Source organism: Dreissena polymorpha, chromosome 1 (genome assembly GCF_020536995.1).
Source record: "Dreissena polymorpha isolate Duluth1 chromosome 1, UMN_Dpol_1.0, whole genome shotgun sequence".
Classification (NCBI taxonomy): domain Eukaryota; kingdom Metazoa; phylum Mollusca; class Bivalvia; order Myida; family Dreissenidae; genus Dreissena; species Dreissena polymorpha.
The window spans coordinates 127,034,897-127,051,251 of record NC_068355.1 but is presented as its reverse complement, the minus strand read 5'-3'; the positions used below and the strand labels follow the sequence as shown (position 1 = coordinate 127,051,251).

At 34.9% G+C, this 16,355-nt stretch overlaps 2 long non-coding RNA genes across 2 annotated transcripts; both read right to left on the bottom strand.

The window, feature by feature from the left end:
* Nucleotides 1-6,626: 6,626 nt before the first annotated feature.
* LOC127867003 (uncharacterized) lies at nt 6,627-8,242 on the bottom strand. Its single transcript, XR_008043202.1, has 2 exons — nt 8,109-8,242; nt 6,627-7,683 (listed from the first exon to the last, which is right to left on the bottom strand). It is a non-coding gene; the product is annotated as an uncharacterized LOC127867003 (long non-coding RNA).
* Nucleotides 8,243-13,659: 5,417 nt separating this feature from the next.
* On the bottom strand, nt 13,660-16,113 carry LOC127866998 (uncharacterized). Its single transcript, XR_008043201.1, has 4 exons — nt 15,949-16,113; nt 15,328-15,470; nt 14,757-14,833; nt 13,660-13,778 (listed from the first exon to the last, which is right to left on the bottom strand). It is a non-coding gene; the product is annotated as an uncharacterized LOC127866998 (long non-coding RNA).
* Nucleotides 16,114-16,355: the final 242 nt, after the last annotated feature.

Below are 16,355 nucleotides of genomic sequence, written 5' to 3'. Positions count from 1 at the left end.
GTGTGAAGATATCCTTGATATGCCTTTATTTTATAACCACAATTTGAAGATACGTATGAATATTGTATATAATAAAAATATGTATGATATGGGCATTAGATATTTAAGAGATATATTGTGTACTTCTGGAGAATTTATAAATCAATCTGTTATAGAAAATCTCATTGGTTGTACAATTAACTTCCTATTTTGTGAAGGTTTAATCAGAACTGTGAACGCATTTATCAGATTATCAGGACTTCCATTCATAAAAAAGCCAAATATACATTGTGCATTTATATCATTTTACTTGAATAACATAGTATTTGGCGGTAATCAAAACAAACTTGTATATACATGTTTTAGCTTTAATACAGAAATACCCACTTGCCATTCAAAATAGAATACACTTTTTAATAACGTTGAATGGACAAAAGTGCATGCACTTGTTTTTATTATATCTGGAGACACATACACTCAGTGGTTCCAGACAAGGATTGTTCACAGAATATTAGGAACCCAATCTTTGTTATATTTAAAATGAACATTGTTCATGATAATTTATGTTCCTTCTGTAGTGAAAATGAAGAAACCCTATAACATATATTCTGGGACTGCATTTTTACAAAGAGAATTGTAAATTATGTTGTAAAATTTTTAAGATCACATAATGTGCAAAAATGTACTGAGATTTCATGTCAAACAATGTTATTTGGTTGTACAAATAATAACATAACTGATATTAATATTCTCATCCTAGAAATTAAAAAATATATATTTGTATGCAAGAGAAAGGGTCTATTACCTTCAATAATAGGGCTGAATAATTATCTTAGCAAAGCATGGGAAATCCAATCTAATACAAAATATATAGAAAAAGAAGCACTAAACTGGCAAATTTTTAAACTTGTTGTAGATCAATAGAATAGTATTATCGTAAATTGTGTTGTTTGCTTAAAATATTTAATAACATTATTAAATTTGAACATTTGATTAATGTGTATAATTGTCTGAAGTCCAAACGTCTGATTTAAGTTTATAACTTTCTGAAGTCCAAAACTTTTCTTTTTTTCTATCATAACATGGCATTATTTTTTTTTGTATGTGTCTGTGTGTGTGTGAACTGTTTGCATGTCTAAATAGATAAGGAATGCATAGATTTTATTTACCTCTATTGTATCAACCTATTTGAATTGTTAAAATAACACTATTGTATATTAACATATTAACATGCAAACTAACAATAAATTGTGTATTGCAAAAAAAAAAAAAAAAAAAGTATTTTTATATAAAGGATGAGATTGTTTAATTATAACTTACACTGTGAGAAACTGATGGTGTATACACGATCAGTGCATGTTATCCCATACACCATCACTCACTTACTAAGGCTCGATTGGTCATTCTCGGCTCGGGTACTACTTACATGTACCCCGGGTACTCTTAAGTTTACTTACATGTACCCCGGATACGGTAAATAAACTTAAACATACCGTAAATATTTGATTGTATCCGAGTTGTATATCCGCCCAAAACCCGATGTCGTAAAACATGCTACCGATTAACGCAAAACAATATTGTTTACCTTAAACAAACTTCTCTTTTAAAAAATCTGCATCAACATGCTTTTTAGTATGAGTGTTGAGAGGACGCCGTAGGAATACTCAAGTAATCATGAATGCGTCTCTGTTTCTGCTTTTATTTCCTTCATGTATAATGACGATAAGGATTGACGACTAACATTGACGACAATGATCACAAGCATTGACGACTAACACTGACGATAAGCATTTGCGACTACATGTAACATTGACGATTCTCTACAATAAATGAAATTAACAATAAAAAATGAATAATAAGATTATAGTACAACAGATATGCTATTCAAAGTATAATAAAATAGCATACACTCATTAGAATAAAAGGTTTCATAAATAACAATTTGAAACATTTTCAATAAATATCGAAATATCTTACACAACATTTATTACACAGCATTAATTGATTGTTAAAACAAAATATAAATACCGAATATGGTGTTCCCCATTTAACGGACCTTGCAAACCAAATAATGTTTCTTTTAAAAAATCTATGACGGTAAAAAGTGAACGTGCGACGTCGCGGAAAATATTATACTTGACGACGTCATACAATGACGCGACTTTAAACAATTTAAGATTTAAAATTTAATCACATTAATGATTTTAACAATGAGTTTGGATAATATAAAGGCCATTTAACAGAAAATTGACATAAATGTAAACATAATTAATTTTTACAAAATAGCCAACAACAACCCATTTAGTGTTAAAATTCCCGGGTACGTTTTAGTATATTTACCGTACCCAGGGTACGAGCCTTACTAACTGTATTATTATTATATCTCACCGACTACCTTTACATTGTTGTGTTTATCAACCTGAAATTTATGTAAAATCCGGCTTTCTTTACTTTTAATTTTCATTCATTTGATTACGCAATTGTTGACGTATCTCGTGTAAAATTATTTGAACCTTTGGATTTTAATGACGACAAGCTGGAAGTGTCAATTTGTTTAAAAAAATAAATCTAAATGTATTTAAGTATTGTGTGTTTGTCATGCATAATTCAGTGTTTTCTAGAAAAATTTGACTAGCCAGTCATATGGCCGACAACTATGCAGTAAAACGAAAGCATTTGTGACATTTACTTGATATATTTGGGAAAAGTAGCCGGCATCAAGAGTAAATGTAACCGGCGAAATCGCTGGATGCCGGTATTTAAAGAGAACACTGATAATGGTAAACCAAATCTCTACGACAGGATTACAGCTTTGTAAAATTGTTTTTTGGGTGATAATGGTTAGTAATTCATACAAATATTATTAAAAAATAGTGTGCTTTAAAATTAATTTTGAGAATGGGATGGAAGAACAGAAAATGAAGAGCATACAGGGATGGAAATTAGTGGTTTCCCGTGAGCCCGGGGTAAATAGATTTTGGCCTGGGCAACTCAATTTCAAAAGTTGGTAAACTTATTTTTTAAAGCTTAAAACAATTCAGTGCAATAAAAATTGAAAAACAATTGATCACCATGGATCAATACTAGTTAAATAACATTCATTTAGGAATAGGACATGATTCAATTCAGGCTCATAATAATACATCATGCATTGGACATGTGTATTGTCAGCAAATGTATTTAATTATCTATTATTTTATTAAAAGAATGTATAATATTCACATGTTAATATTTCTGGGTTCGTTATTCTTTATCTGGGCAACCAAAATACTAATGATGGTTGCCAACAATAGTAAAATGTTAGTTTCAATCCCTGGCATATCATTGTAACTTTATTATTATAAGCATTGCATTAAAGTTGAGCTATCCTACTCACCCCGGCGTCGGCGTGCGCATTGGAATGTTTGCGTACCACCTCAAGTATATTTCCTATGTCCATTGACATATTGCTTTTATATTTTGCATACTTCTTTACCAACATAACCCCAATCTATAAACAATAGCAGACAAATGTATCAAGCATTTTAACAGAATTAGGCCCTTTTTCACTTAGAATATGCATATTATTGATATATCTATGTTAAAGTTTGCATACCACCTCAAATAGTTTCTTTGTCCCTTGACATATTGCTTTCATACATGTATTTTGCATACTTCTTAACCAACATGACCCCAATGTGTAAACAAGAGTAGATAGCTGTATCAAGCATTTTGTAACAATTATGGCCTTTTTTTCACTTAGAATATGCATATAATTGATAAATCTATGTTAAAGTTTGCGTACCACCTTGCCATAACTTCTTTATTATGCTCCCCCCAATTTTTTTAAGGGGAGCATGTAGTCGCCGCTTCGTCTGTCCGTCCGTGCGCAATTTTTGTCCGGGCTATTTCTCAGCAACTAATGACTGGAATTCAATTTAACTTTATGAGAAGCTTCACTACCAAGAGGAGATGTGCATATTATCAGCCGGTTCTGGTCGGATGATTTTTCACAGAGTTACAATTATGGCCCTTTGAAATTTTCCATTAACTGTACATTTAGTGCAATTCTTGTCCGGGCTATTTCTCAGCAACCAATGACCGGAATTCAATTAAACTTTATGGGAAGCTTCACTACCAAGAGGATATGTGCATATTATCAGCCGGTTCTCGTCGGATGATTTTTCACAGGGTTATGGCCCTTTGAAAATTTCCATTGAACATATAGTGCAATTCTTGTCCGAGCTATTTCTCAGAAACTTTTTTCGGGAATTCAATGACCCTTTATGGGAAGCTTCACTACCAACAGGAGAGGTGCATTAATATGTCTCACCCCTTTTCTTTTTAATTCCATTTAGCATGTTTGATGTGCACTTTCAATTTAAGTTATACGCATGTTAAAGAATAATAAAATGCCTAGGTCTGATGAATCTCACGCGGGTCTTTAACCCATTTATGCCTAGTGAACATCCTTCTAAATTGGATCAATTTATTTCCAAAATAAGGGATGTCTAGTATATATTCATTTCTATATTTAGAATATTTCTTACAGAAATTCCTTTAACCCATTCATGCCCCAGCGTCTAGAAAAAAGGCCTTGGCAAACAGAGTAGACCCAGATGAGACATGGCATAGTGCGGCGTCTCATCAGGGTCTGCGCTGTATTCTTAAAGGAATTTCTGTAACAAATATTCTAAATATAGAAATAAATATACTGAACATCCCTAATTTTGGAAATAAATCGATCCAATTCAGAAAGATGGATGAGTCCACTAGGCATAAGTAGGTTAAGCAAACAGTGCAGACCCTGATGAGACGCCGCATTATGCGGCGTCTCATCTGGGTCTACGCTGTTTGCCAAGGCCTTTTTTCTAGACGATAGGCATCAATGGGTTAAGAATCATAAGACTTTCGCTTTGCTTCGTCTTACAAAACTATCTCTATGCTGGCTTCATTACGATAATGTTGATTTAATGGGGAAATGATATTTATAAACTGAATGTATATGAAATTTATATTTGAAGTTTGGTTTCGTTTAATAGCGCATTAACACTACATTGTATATAAATTGTTTATATGTGCATGTTTAAATGCTTTCTAAAATGTTAATTATTAAGTGATGGGGAATCAAATTCTCTATAACACACTCGATAAACAAATTTATTAAGTTTATTCAATTGGAAAAATTGGCATATTTTTTTAACTGTGGTAAAATTTTTGGGGCAAAGGTTACATTTTGCCATTGGGAAACAGCCCTTTTACATTTTGCATTTGGGAAATAGTCTATTGGAGGATGTATTTTTGGAGAAGAAAAAATCTTCGGCTAATCACACAATCACAATAAACAAAAACTAATGACATCGATATTAACCGCTCCTTGTTAAATCAATAAACAAACTGTATGGTTATTTCCGTTGACGCCCATTTACACGTCGTTAGTAACCTAAAACGTCTTCGAATAAATCGTGGGAATCATTTGCCTCTTTATAGGGATAATACACGTTTTCGAGGGCATGATCACCTGCGGGCGCTCGAAAAATCCGTTCCGCAGGAACAGATTATTTGAGCGTTCGCAGATGATCATGTCCGAGAAAATGTGTATTTTCGCTTTTATTGCATAAACAAATCACACATACCAAAATAATTTTAAATAACATTGAAAACAATATGTTTTGTTCATTCGACATCGACAAAATAATTCGATTATTTCAATACAGTTCAAGGTTGTGTTTTACATATGCCTCACTCGGTTATCATCCGAAATGACGAGGCTTTACCTTCGGATAGGCAGTTTTCGATTTAAAATGTGTTTAAGCAGTGGGTTAATGCAAAGTTGAAATGCATCCGCGCAAAGTAAGAAATGAGGAATTATTTTGGAATTTACAGCAGGAACGTTTAAGGTACATAAACACTTACAATTACAGCAAAGCCTTTGAAAGTGTTGAGTAAATAACCTTAATTTCATTGAAGTTGCCAATAAAATAAAGCTGTTTTCAAGAGAGTGCAGATGGTATAACTTCAAAAGTGGATTGAAATAGTCATTGCATGAGGAATCTGGTGCTTATTCAGTTCCCCATTTAAGCTTGGAAAGTCGTCGAAGGCTGGGGAAGGGAAGTAACTGCGCGTGGACCAGATTATGGATATGAAAAACACATAACAGGGCTTGAACCGCACGTGAATCTTATTGTTTATACACGATTTCTCAAGTTCAAGCCCTCCTTTTGCCAAGTTTCTGCACCCCGCCAGAGGGCATTATAGATAGAGTTTATGCAATAATATTTGTTGATGTAAGTTTATTTCCCATAAATGCTAATAGCTGTTTGCCGTTCTGTTGCACACACTTTGAAAAATTCGAGTGTTTCCTGTATTAATTGTTTTGTGTTTACCCACCACTGTCATGTTCTATGTTAGATAGTATGTACAACTTTAACAACTGTATTATCTCTTTCTTTTCATATTGTTTTGTGTTTACCCACCACTGTCATGTATTATGTTAGATGGTATGTACAACTTTTACAACTGTATTATCTCTTTTTTTTCACATGACCCGTCGATATGTTTATTATTACATGTACATGGTTTTGACTGACGATGTACTATGTACAAGTCGTAATAAAATTTCTGTTCTGTTCTGTTCTTTATTAAAAAACGACCACATCTACAACAAATGAAACGGTAGTCAACTTATTATGTAACACATCTATATGCACAATCTTTTTTTATTGTTACCAACTAGGGTCTCTGGGGATGTCATGTAAATAACTTTCGTCGTCGACAGATACCATTTCAGAAGGGACGCAACCTTGCTTCCCTAGCATATTTCTTACATCGTCAAATGTTAGAGTCGACCCCATAGGTTTCTTAGCCCACTCGTGCATTTCGATCACAAATGATGTTATGACATCTTTGCAAAGGGTTGATGTCTGAATCATCTGTGGCAGGACGATGTATTCCGATCCCTCGATGTCCATTTTCATGAAAACTTCCTTTGGTTTGAGGGGGACAATCTGATTTCGAATGAAGTGAACAATATCGATGGTACGGACTTTATATTCTGTCATATTATTTTTGTTATCAATGGCCGTATCCAGAATGCCAGCGCCCCAGTCGATGTCAAAATTTGTGTCCGAATATATGGTCACAATATCTCCAGTTCTGTTTGAAACGGCGTTATTGTAAAACGTGACATTGAGTCCTTTACGTCGATATGAACGTTCAATGTGCTTCAGGCGACCCATATGACGTGGATTAGCCTCAAATCCAAACGAACACACATCCCACGACGGCTAGACTGGGCTATTTTTCCAAATAACGTGTCGAAGAACGGTATGATAGCCGCACCCGGATACAGCAATGGCTCGTACAACTTCCGTACCTGCACGCCCTTGTTGCTACCTAAATCAACGTACACAAACTTGCAATCTTGGTTTACGTCAATCGGCGGACTTAGCATCTCGTTAAGCGCCCTATTATGGGCGGGTCCAAACAATCCCAGAAACCAAAGTCCGAACAAACACAAGAAACAGACACACAGTAACGATAAAAGTAATAATTTCGTTTTCCTCATTTTATTGCCTTCGTTAAGTCCGATTTAGGATCAAATAGGCTCGCACACTATAGACTGTCCGCTATACGTAACATGTATTGTGCTCGGTCGAGAATCGAATACAACAATTGCGCTGCTCATCGTGATGTTGCATGAAGACGTTAAGATCCGTTAGTTGCCTGAAAAAGTATTTTAAATGTCATTTGCATTCATTCAATCTCCATATACGAAGAATTAAACATTTGGTAAACTTTGACATAGTTATAACATTTTACATCGCATAGTTGTCAGATGTCATAATGAACGACACAAAATCGCGACTTTATTTGCGCCTACATTGAAGAAAATATTTATTCTGACCACATTTATTCTGATGCTAATGACTAACTAGTATTTTTATATAAAGACATGGTTATATTGTAGGTGTTTAAATGCCCGTCACTTTTTACAGATAAGAGATAAGAGTAAAGTGAAGAAAAAATGTTGTATTATTGTGTTTATTCGAAACACACACACATAAATATGTTATGTGTTACTCGTACAAATCAAAACTGATCATTTTAAAGAATATTTTGAAGAAAATTGTAAAATAGTTTTCACTTACCTTCTGTCCATTTAACAAGCAAGCCGACGATCACGAAAAGCATTACAGAGTTGTTCATGTTTGGAGACTTGGCAAAATCAATGTATCCTATTGAAAATACGAACCCTTTCACCTCTTAGATATCTCCAACCTATTCAGTTACGATATATATACTGCGATATGCATCTTATGTTGTGCTCAATCTAGTTTAATTATTGTTTATCTTAAAACAACACTATGTGAACAAGGATATGTCCAGGACAAGAAGTTAAGCCGGTCATCACACTTATGTTATCTTTCAGCATCCACTCGTAAGGCTCAATACCCCCTATTATTAACATTGAATTGCCCAAGGCGTGACCTCAAATGTTTTGTGTGCTTGTGTTCTGTTTTTGTTTTCGTGTGTGAAGTGATTATTGGCAACTCGCCCACTTGCCATAATTAACGGACGACGTGCTATAATAATATATATCTCTTAGTTTAAACCTATTTATTTTAGCTCGATTGCATCGAAAGCCTATGGCTTATTTGAAACGCGTTTGAGTCTGTTTCCTGGGCCTAGAACCAGTACTTGGTGTCTATGGGGGAAATCTAAAGAACGCTCCCACAGTGGGGATAGAACCGGTGACCTCTATCTCTTGTTGGTGCTGTTAAAGTTTCTTTTCGTTAATCTTATTATAATATCACAATTTCAAACCTGTTAAAATGTCACATTCTGCTATATACAAGTGGGTTATAAATTGAACTGCATATTGCAATAGAGGAATATTGTCACACAAATGGCAAATACAGCAGCGAAACCATTCTTGTCATCTTAACAAGCTTTATTTCGAGCACGTGAACAATTTTCTATATGATAACGGCAATTTAACAATCTGCCAGAGTAAAGGAGTAATGATAAAAACTCAGAAAAATTGTCAGAAAAGTAGTTCTTATTAACGTCATTTAGAATTAAACGATAAAGGAAATTGATCAAACTAAAACGTGGGTAAATAGTTAAGTAAATGGTTCAAAGGTTATCTTTTTACATTTGTTATAAACTCAAACTCAAACTGTGCAAAGATTTTAACAAGATCTATCACGGTATATTTAAATCGGAAAAGAGGTTGCCTGAACATGATTTTTGTTAAGAGGAACATTCAGACAAAGATAGTCGAAATCGCTTGAGATTTGGTCCTTAAGGTCAATAATAATTATAGCATGCGTTTAGATTGTGATAACTTACTTCAAATTATACCTATATAAATATGCGGATAATATTTTTTATCAGCTTTAACATTGTATCTCAACTAGACCTTTCGTCCATCATCATCATCATCATCATCATCACCACTGTTACCATCATAATTGGATCTTATATTTTACCATTATAATGGGGGCTATATAGGAGTCACGTTGTTGGCCGGTCTGTCGGTTGGTCTGTCTGTCGGTCGGTCGGTCTGTCCCAAAAATTTCACCCGATCTTCACCACACTTGGTCAGAAGTTTTCTCTAGATGATGTCTAGGTCAAGTTTGAATATATGTCATGCCGGGTCAAAAACTAGGTCACGGGGTCACTTAGTGCGTTTCAAACCGAACGTTTGTCCGGACCATAACTATGTCATTTATCGTAAGATGAAAAAATGACTTGGTACATTTGTTCAACAACATGGGACGGTGTGTCATGCGAAAAAAATACGTCGATATATCCAAGGTCAAGGTCTCACTTGGAGTTAAAAGGTCAAAATGCCCATACATTAGCTTGTCCGGGCCATAACTTTGTCATTTATTGTGAGACTTTAAAATCATTTGGCACATTTGTTCACGATCATTGAACGGTGTGTCATGCGAAAGAATTACGTCGATATCTTCAAGGTCAATGTCACACTTTGAGTTCAAAGGTCAAACATGGTCATAAATGAGCTTGTCCGGGCCATAACTATGTCGTTCATTGTGAGATTTAAAATCATTTGGCACATTTGTTCACCATCATTGGACGTTGTGTCATGCGAAAGAATTACGTCGATATATCCAAGGTCAATATCACTTTGAGTTCAAATGTCAAAAATGGCTATAAATTAGCTTGTCCGGTCCATAACTATGTCAGTTTATTGTGTGATTTTAAAATCATTTGGCACATTTGTTTACAATCATTGGGCGGTTTGTCATGCGAAAGAATTACGTCAACATCTGCAGATCACACTTTGAGTTCAAAGGTCAAAAACGGCCATAAATGAGCTTGTATGGTCCATAACTATGTCATTCATTGTGAGATTTTAAAATTACGTGGTATATTTGTTCACAATCATTGAACGGTGTGTCATGCGAAAGAATTATGCCAATATCTCCTCGGTCAAGGTCAAACTTTGAGTTCAAAGGTAAAAAATGATCTTGTCCGGGCCATAACTATGTCATTCATTGTGGGATTTTAAAATTACTCGGTACATTTGTTCAAAATTATTGGACGGTGTGTCATGCGAAAGAATCATCTCCAATAATCTCCATAACCCCAAATGTTATGTTTTTCATTGACTCTGTTTTATTAGTTGTTCGCTTCCTAACTACAATAACTGCCGAATCTGCCGCATACGCGCCGAAAAAGAGTTGTATAATTTATGCAAGATGGTTGAGTTCTTCAACTATATTCATTCAGAAATGGAGACATAATGTGAATATCGTGTTAAATGGAATATCTTTAACGGAGCGTATATAGAAAAGAATCAATAAAACATCTTTGTATTATACGTGTTGCGGAAGATAATGTTTATGAATGATTAAAATAGTCCACTATCTGATGGATCTTAATGACGTGGTTTTTTGCTCAGCACAGGTCATTCATAATCTGAGACTATTAATAGATGCGGGAAAATAAAAGTATTTCTTATAAACAAGGGATATAGAGAGTCCAATACACTATGACGCGTCTGTTGAGTAACCTTGTTGATAGCGCTTGCTACTACAGCGGCCGGGGTTAAATTTGATATGTCTGAGAAACGTTCTTTTGTTCTCAACAGATAGCGGCGATCTATTGTATTCACGGGTGCTAACAACGCAATAGTATAAGGTTAAGTTTATATTCACAGTTTCAAATTAATAAAACGTTGAACATGATTTCACCAATAACTACAGGTATACTATAGACAACGACAAAGTGCTTTATAATCGCTAAAACAACTAAATATAATAAGAAATATTATTTTTTTAAGATATTCGGCAAACATGCTGACTTTGAAATAAAGTTTGAAATTTATGTTTCTAAATAATTAAATTGAAAAACTAAGGTTAAAACGTTGTGTGTTTTTTCACCTGTTAGTCGCATATTCATCGCATGAAATGTGTGTTATTATAGTAAAACCACACATTAGTGTTAGTAGATACAAATTAGACTAAGGGAGTTTACATCATATGCGTCCTCATATGGCTTAGTATTAGCTTATTTCTCAACCATCGACATATATCGTGTGTTAATATGTAACACGCAGTTTTCTTTAGAAACATTCAAATCACACGTTCATACTCGCGTCATGCGAAATTGGCTCTTATGGCGTTTCGGCCAGGGTAGCTCAAGCCCGCCTGTGCATTTGCGTAGTCTGGTTAGAGGCGATGGTGTCACTCAATATCAATACAATAATCAATACTATAAATCACTCAAGGTTTTATGGTCTCATTATGTATCTCCTGACCAGACTAAGGCATGTGCAGGCTGGGTGGGCTATAGCTATGATGGGCGCATATGGCATAAGACCCATTTTCGCATGACGCGGGTCTTTTTACAACTCATTGCGAGTTGTAAATGGTATATTTTGGCACAATGCTTTTCGATATAAAATAGAATTTAAAAAAGCAAATACAGCAAACTGGAAAATAAGGGAAGCCTATTCAGGCGATCAGGAACGATTTCCAGACGTGCTGACCGAGTACGGTAAACATGTGTGGTTATATAATTAAACGATCTTTCCTCTTAACGTGACACTTAACTATTTTGGTAGTGTTTTTTTCTTATCTTGAAAGTTAAACTGTGTTTATCGATAGACAATTATGTTTTTCCCTTACGATTTAGTGACCGAGTACAGACGGTAAAATTCTGCGAGATGGATTTTATCGCGTAATTGTAACTGGGCCACAATTTGTCCGGAATTCCATATATTGAACAGTGTTACATCCTTTACGCTGTACACAGAGACAGTGATGCAGCCAAATTCAGGAGACTTCTCGCGAATCAGCCTATATAATATTCGAATGTATTAATTCGTGCCTGCGGGCGTTATGTAGAGGTCATTTAAGGTGAACAGCTGGGTAAAACAGCTACGCTTAAAGAGCGCATGAGTGTTCTATACCGATATTGAGGTCAGATACCGGTTGACACCGTGTCAACTACTAGGGTAACAAGTAATGCATAAACAACAAAGTACTGTTCAACAGCGCTGCCTTTATGACTACCTAATTGGTGAGTAAAAAGTACTGCTCGCAGATTGATTGATTTTTGTATTTTCATCAATTATCTTATTGTCTATTTTGAAATGTATATGGTGTCAAAAAAAAATGTGAAAATGGAATTTCCATCATGAAATCATATTCTTTGTGCGAAAGGTATTCGATATTCCAACAATATTCATTTAATATAATGGTGATTGCATATTGTATTATATATTTACTTGGTATTATTCTGCCATTTTCATCATATTTTAATGCGTTCAGAACGTCTATAAAAGAGACAAATTGTTGGTATTTTGTTGAAGTTATAACATAAATATGATGATAAACAGTGCACACGCATCTCGACCTTTGCGTTAAGACACACTCTTTAAAAATGTGAATGGGTTGAGTTAGTTTCAAACTTGCGATTTAAAAAGCTATAAGATAATTTTGAAAAAAATGAGTTGCGTTTAAGATTATGCAATAGCGAACAATTTCGGTGACTTCAGCGCTTTGATTTAATATATTATCGGTGACCCCAGTTTCAGTCATTTACGGTGGCATTAAGGTGACATCACCGCTCAAAAAAAGAAGTCGGGAAAACAAAAAAATTAACTCGGAGAAACACAAAATAAGTCTGTTTTTACGAGTTAATTTTTTATAGACTCGAGAAAACAGTTGTTCTGTTTTCCCGAGACGCGGATTAAATTGAGAGAACAAGATACTAGCGACGTTTTCATTGGCTGATTATTTTGAGGGAACAATATAGTATTCCGAGTTCTTTTTTTGGAGCGGTGATGTCACCTTAGTGCCACCGTAGTACGTCATTGGTGTTTGTTTCCGCCGTGTGTTTTTGTCTTTCGTCTAATTGCCTTTACATTGGTCAACTAATTCAATAAAAGGCACCGACGTTTTCTTTATTATAATAGCGGATGCAACTGGCGTGTCACTTTGTTTATATTTATATATCTATCCGAAACAAAAAATTTCTGTTTTTGCGCTGTTGCTTGGTTCAAGCTTTCTTTATCCATACATTGGTATCATAATTTACTCTTTAAAATCTATACGTTGTGATATATAGTTTCACGTGAAAATACTTTATATATGAGATTGTGTTAAGTATTTAGTATAATTGTATATGTGTAGAATCTGTTCAGAATATTAGCATACAACGGCACTTAGTATTTTATTTATTTTAACCTAATTAGTTGCATATGAAAATGTACGATAAATCCAAAAGCACAATGCTGAGATGACTCTGCATCGCATTCTCAGCCAACAATTTCAAGGTTGGAACTGCAAAACGAATACATGTAGTAAAAATAAATGTGTAGTTTGTAGAAATAATGTTCATATTAAATACTCCGTCAACATTATCATATCACCGTTAATAAAATATATGTGACACATGTAAGGTTGTGATGTTAAAAAGCTATTTAAAGATTGTCGAAGGTTTTGACAATGCAGCGAGCCTTTGTTTGCAGTTAACATAGCAGGCAAAATCCTGATATATTAAGTTACTCACAAAACACAATAAACTCCAGTTTATATATACCTTGTCATTGTCATAACTGTTTTAAAACAGTTACGATTTGTCATACTAGAATGTTTCCAAGACATACAAACTTTGTATTTTTTCAAAAGAAATCAGATTCCTTTTGTATTGATTAGTACTGATTATTAACGTTCTTTGGATTTTACATACGATCTTCAAATTAACCAGAATACAAAATTCTATTGATAATTAGATTATGTCAACATGTGCAAGCGTTTCCTACTTAAACATACACCAATGGTTTGTCAACCGAATCCATATTTGACAAGAACACCTTGATCAGTGGTGCATAAATCTTTCAACATTTTGTGCCAAGGCACAGTTTTATAACAGACTAATGGTAACTATGACGTTCTGAATATCTTGTCATGTTCTATCACCACTCCTGAAATGTTCTCAAGATAACTACATATTCAATAGGGTCAAACCTTAGTGAAAGTGCGCGTTATAAAGACATACATTTCCATATCCTATGATCTTAGAAACCGTCGCTCAATGTATGTGCGTTAAGTATCGTCCCAGATAAGCCTGTTCAGTCCGCACAGGCTAATCAGGGCCAAACCAGTCCTCTTTAAGTGGATTTTCGCCTTTAAACGCGAATATATCATAACAGTGGAAAGTGACCTTCTGATTAGCCCGTGCGGAAGCAAAAACTAATCTGGGACGACGCTATCCGCACATGCATGAAGCCCCGTTTTCCTAAAATGTGGCTCACTTACTCCTCGATCTCACAGACATAGTTCTGGAAGTCGTGGCACGTCTGGTCGTTCCAATACCCAACGTGATCAGTCCAGATCTTCAGGAAACATTAACATACACTTGTTCACACGTTTAAAGTCATTTTAACCGCGTTCTGGGAGAAATGGACTTAAGGCATGGGCATAGTGTAGTCCCAGATTAGCTTGAGCAGTCTTTACAGGCTCATCAGGGACGACACTTTCCGCCTTAAGGAGGGTTTTTGTTAAGAATAGTATTTCTGTAAACGAAATATTCTATAAAGGCGGACAATCTATAAATGTGCATTAAGCCCTGTTTTCCCAGAACGAGGCTCTTTTTTACTCTTGGCCCATTTTATAAATTTTGTTACATTTGATCTGTTCTTTATCTTAAACAATAATATAATATACATCCAATAAATGGGTTTTTATATACTATTTCAATATTAAAATATTTAACAAAAGTTATAAAACATAATGCTTTGATATACTGTCAGTAAAGTTCGTTGGCCACAGGATCATATTAATAATTGTCCTTCAATTTTTTCATAGCACATATTTTTCAAAACCCTACCACAATTTCCATGCAGTTCTCTGGTCCTCCACTTGGGTTTCCAGGCGCCCAGGACCGGAAGTCCGTCCCTACAACTTCCTGTGAGTGATGCCATCGAAACGTGCCGTCCACCTGAAGGTCTGTAGCACCAAGCCAGTATTCAGCTGTAACAAAGTAATGCGTTTTGTTCTTATTAGTAGCTTTTTGAAATTTTTCCTGAACACATGTTAATATTGATTTAGGAACTGAATATTTCATAGTTATAGGTAGTTACTGTTGGTATTTATAGTAGATATCTGTAAACTATACAATTAAGTTAAGTTAAAGTTTTGAAACGCTGTGCTTTTATATGCACGTTTGTTGTAAAACGGCCCTGCTAAAGGAACGTGCTGTCGAGCGGATGGATTCATCTTTATACAAAACACGCTTGGCAGAAGTAGCAAGCAAGAGAAATTGGAGTTTCCCTGTTTATGGATTCGTTTAAAGGAAGACTCTTCAGTCTTTATGGAAAGTTTTCCCCTTATAAGCCTGTCCGGACTTTTCCGTTAATGCTCGATGACACTTTATTAACGTGCATTTAGCACCGTTTTCCTATAGCAAGGCTCATTGTGTGTCGTGAAACGGCTAATATGACATAATTACTGTTGGCGTTGGCCGCATAGTGGAGGAGAAACTGGTTTTCAGCCTGAGAGTCAATCTCCGCAAGATAGGCTTTGTTGAACACTGTTTGACAAGCCAACTGCAGATATAAAAGAAAGTCTTCACAAATATGACAGTTTGAACGAGTGATGTAGAGAACGGGTATGATACTCGAAAAGGATATTGTTCATTTTGAATTTTAATGGAGCAATGTTTCTGTAACTTGGGATATCCGTGAAATGTTCGCAGACACTAAAAAACGTTTTCATTGGTATCCAAAATAAGTCACTTTTTTCTTATGCGATCTGTTAATGGCATTCGAAACGTATATGTCAAAATTTCACCCCAAGAGATTCCACCCCTGATACAATTAACCTCTCCAGAACTTTGATTTAGTTGGACTATTATCC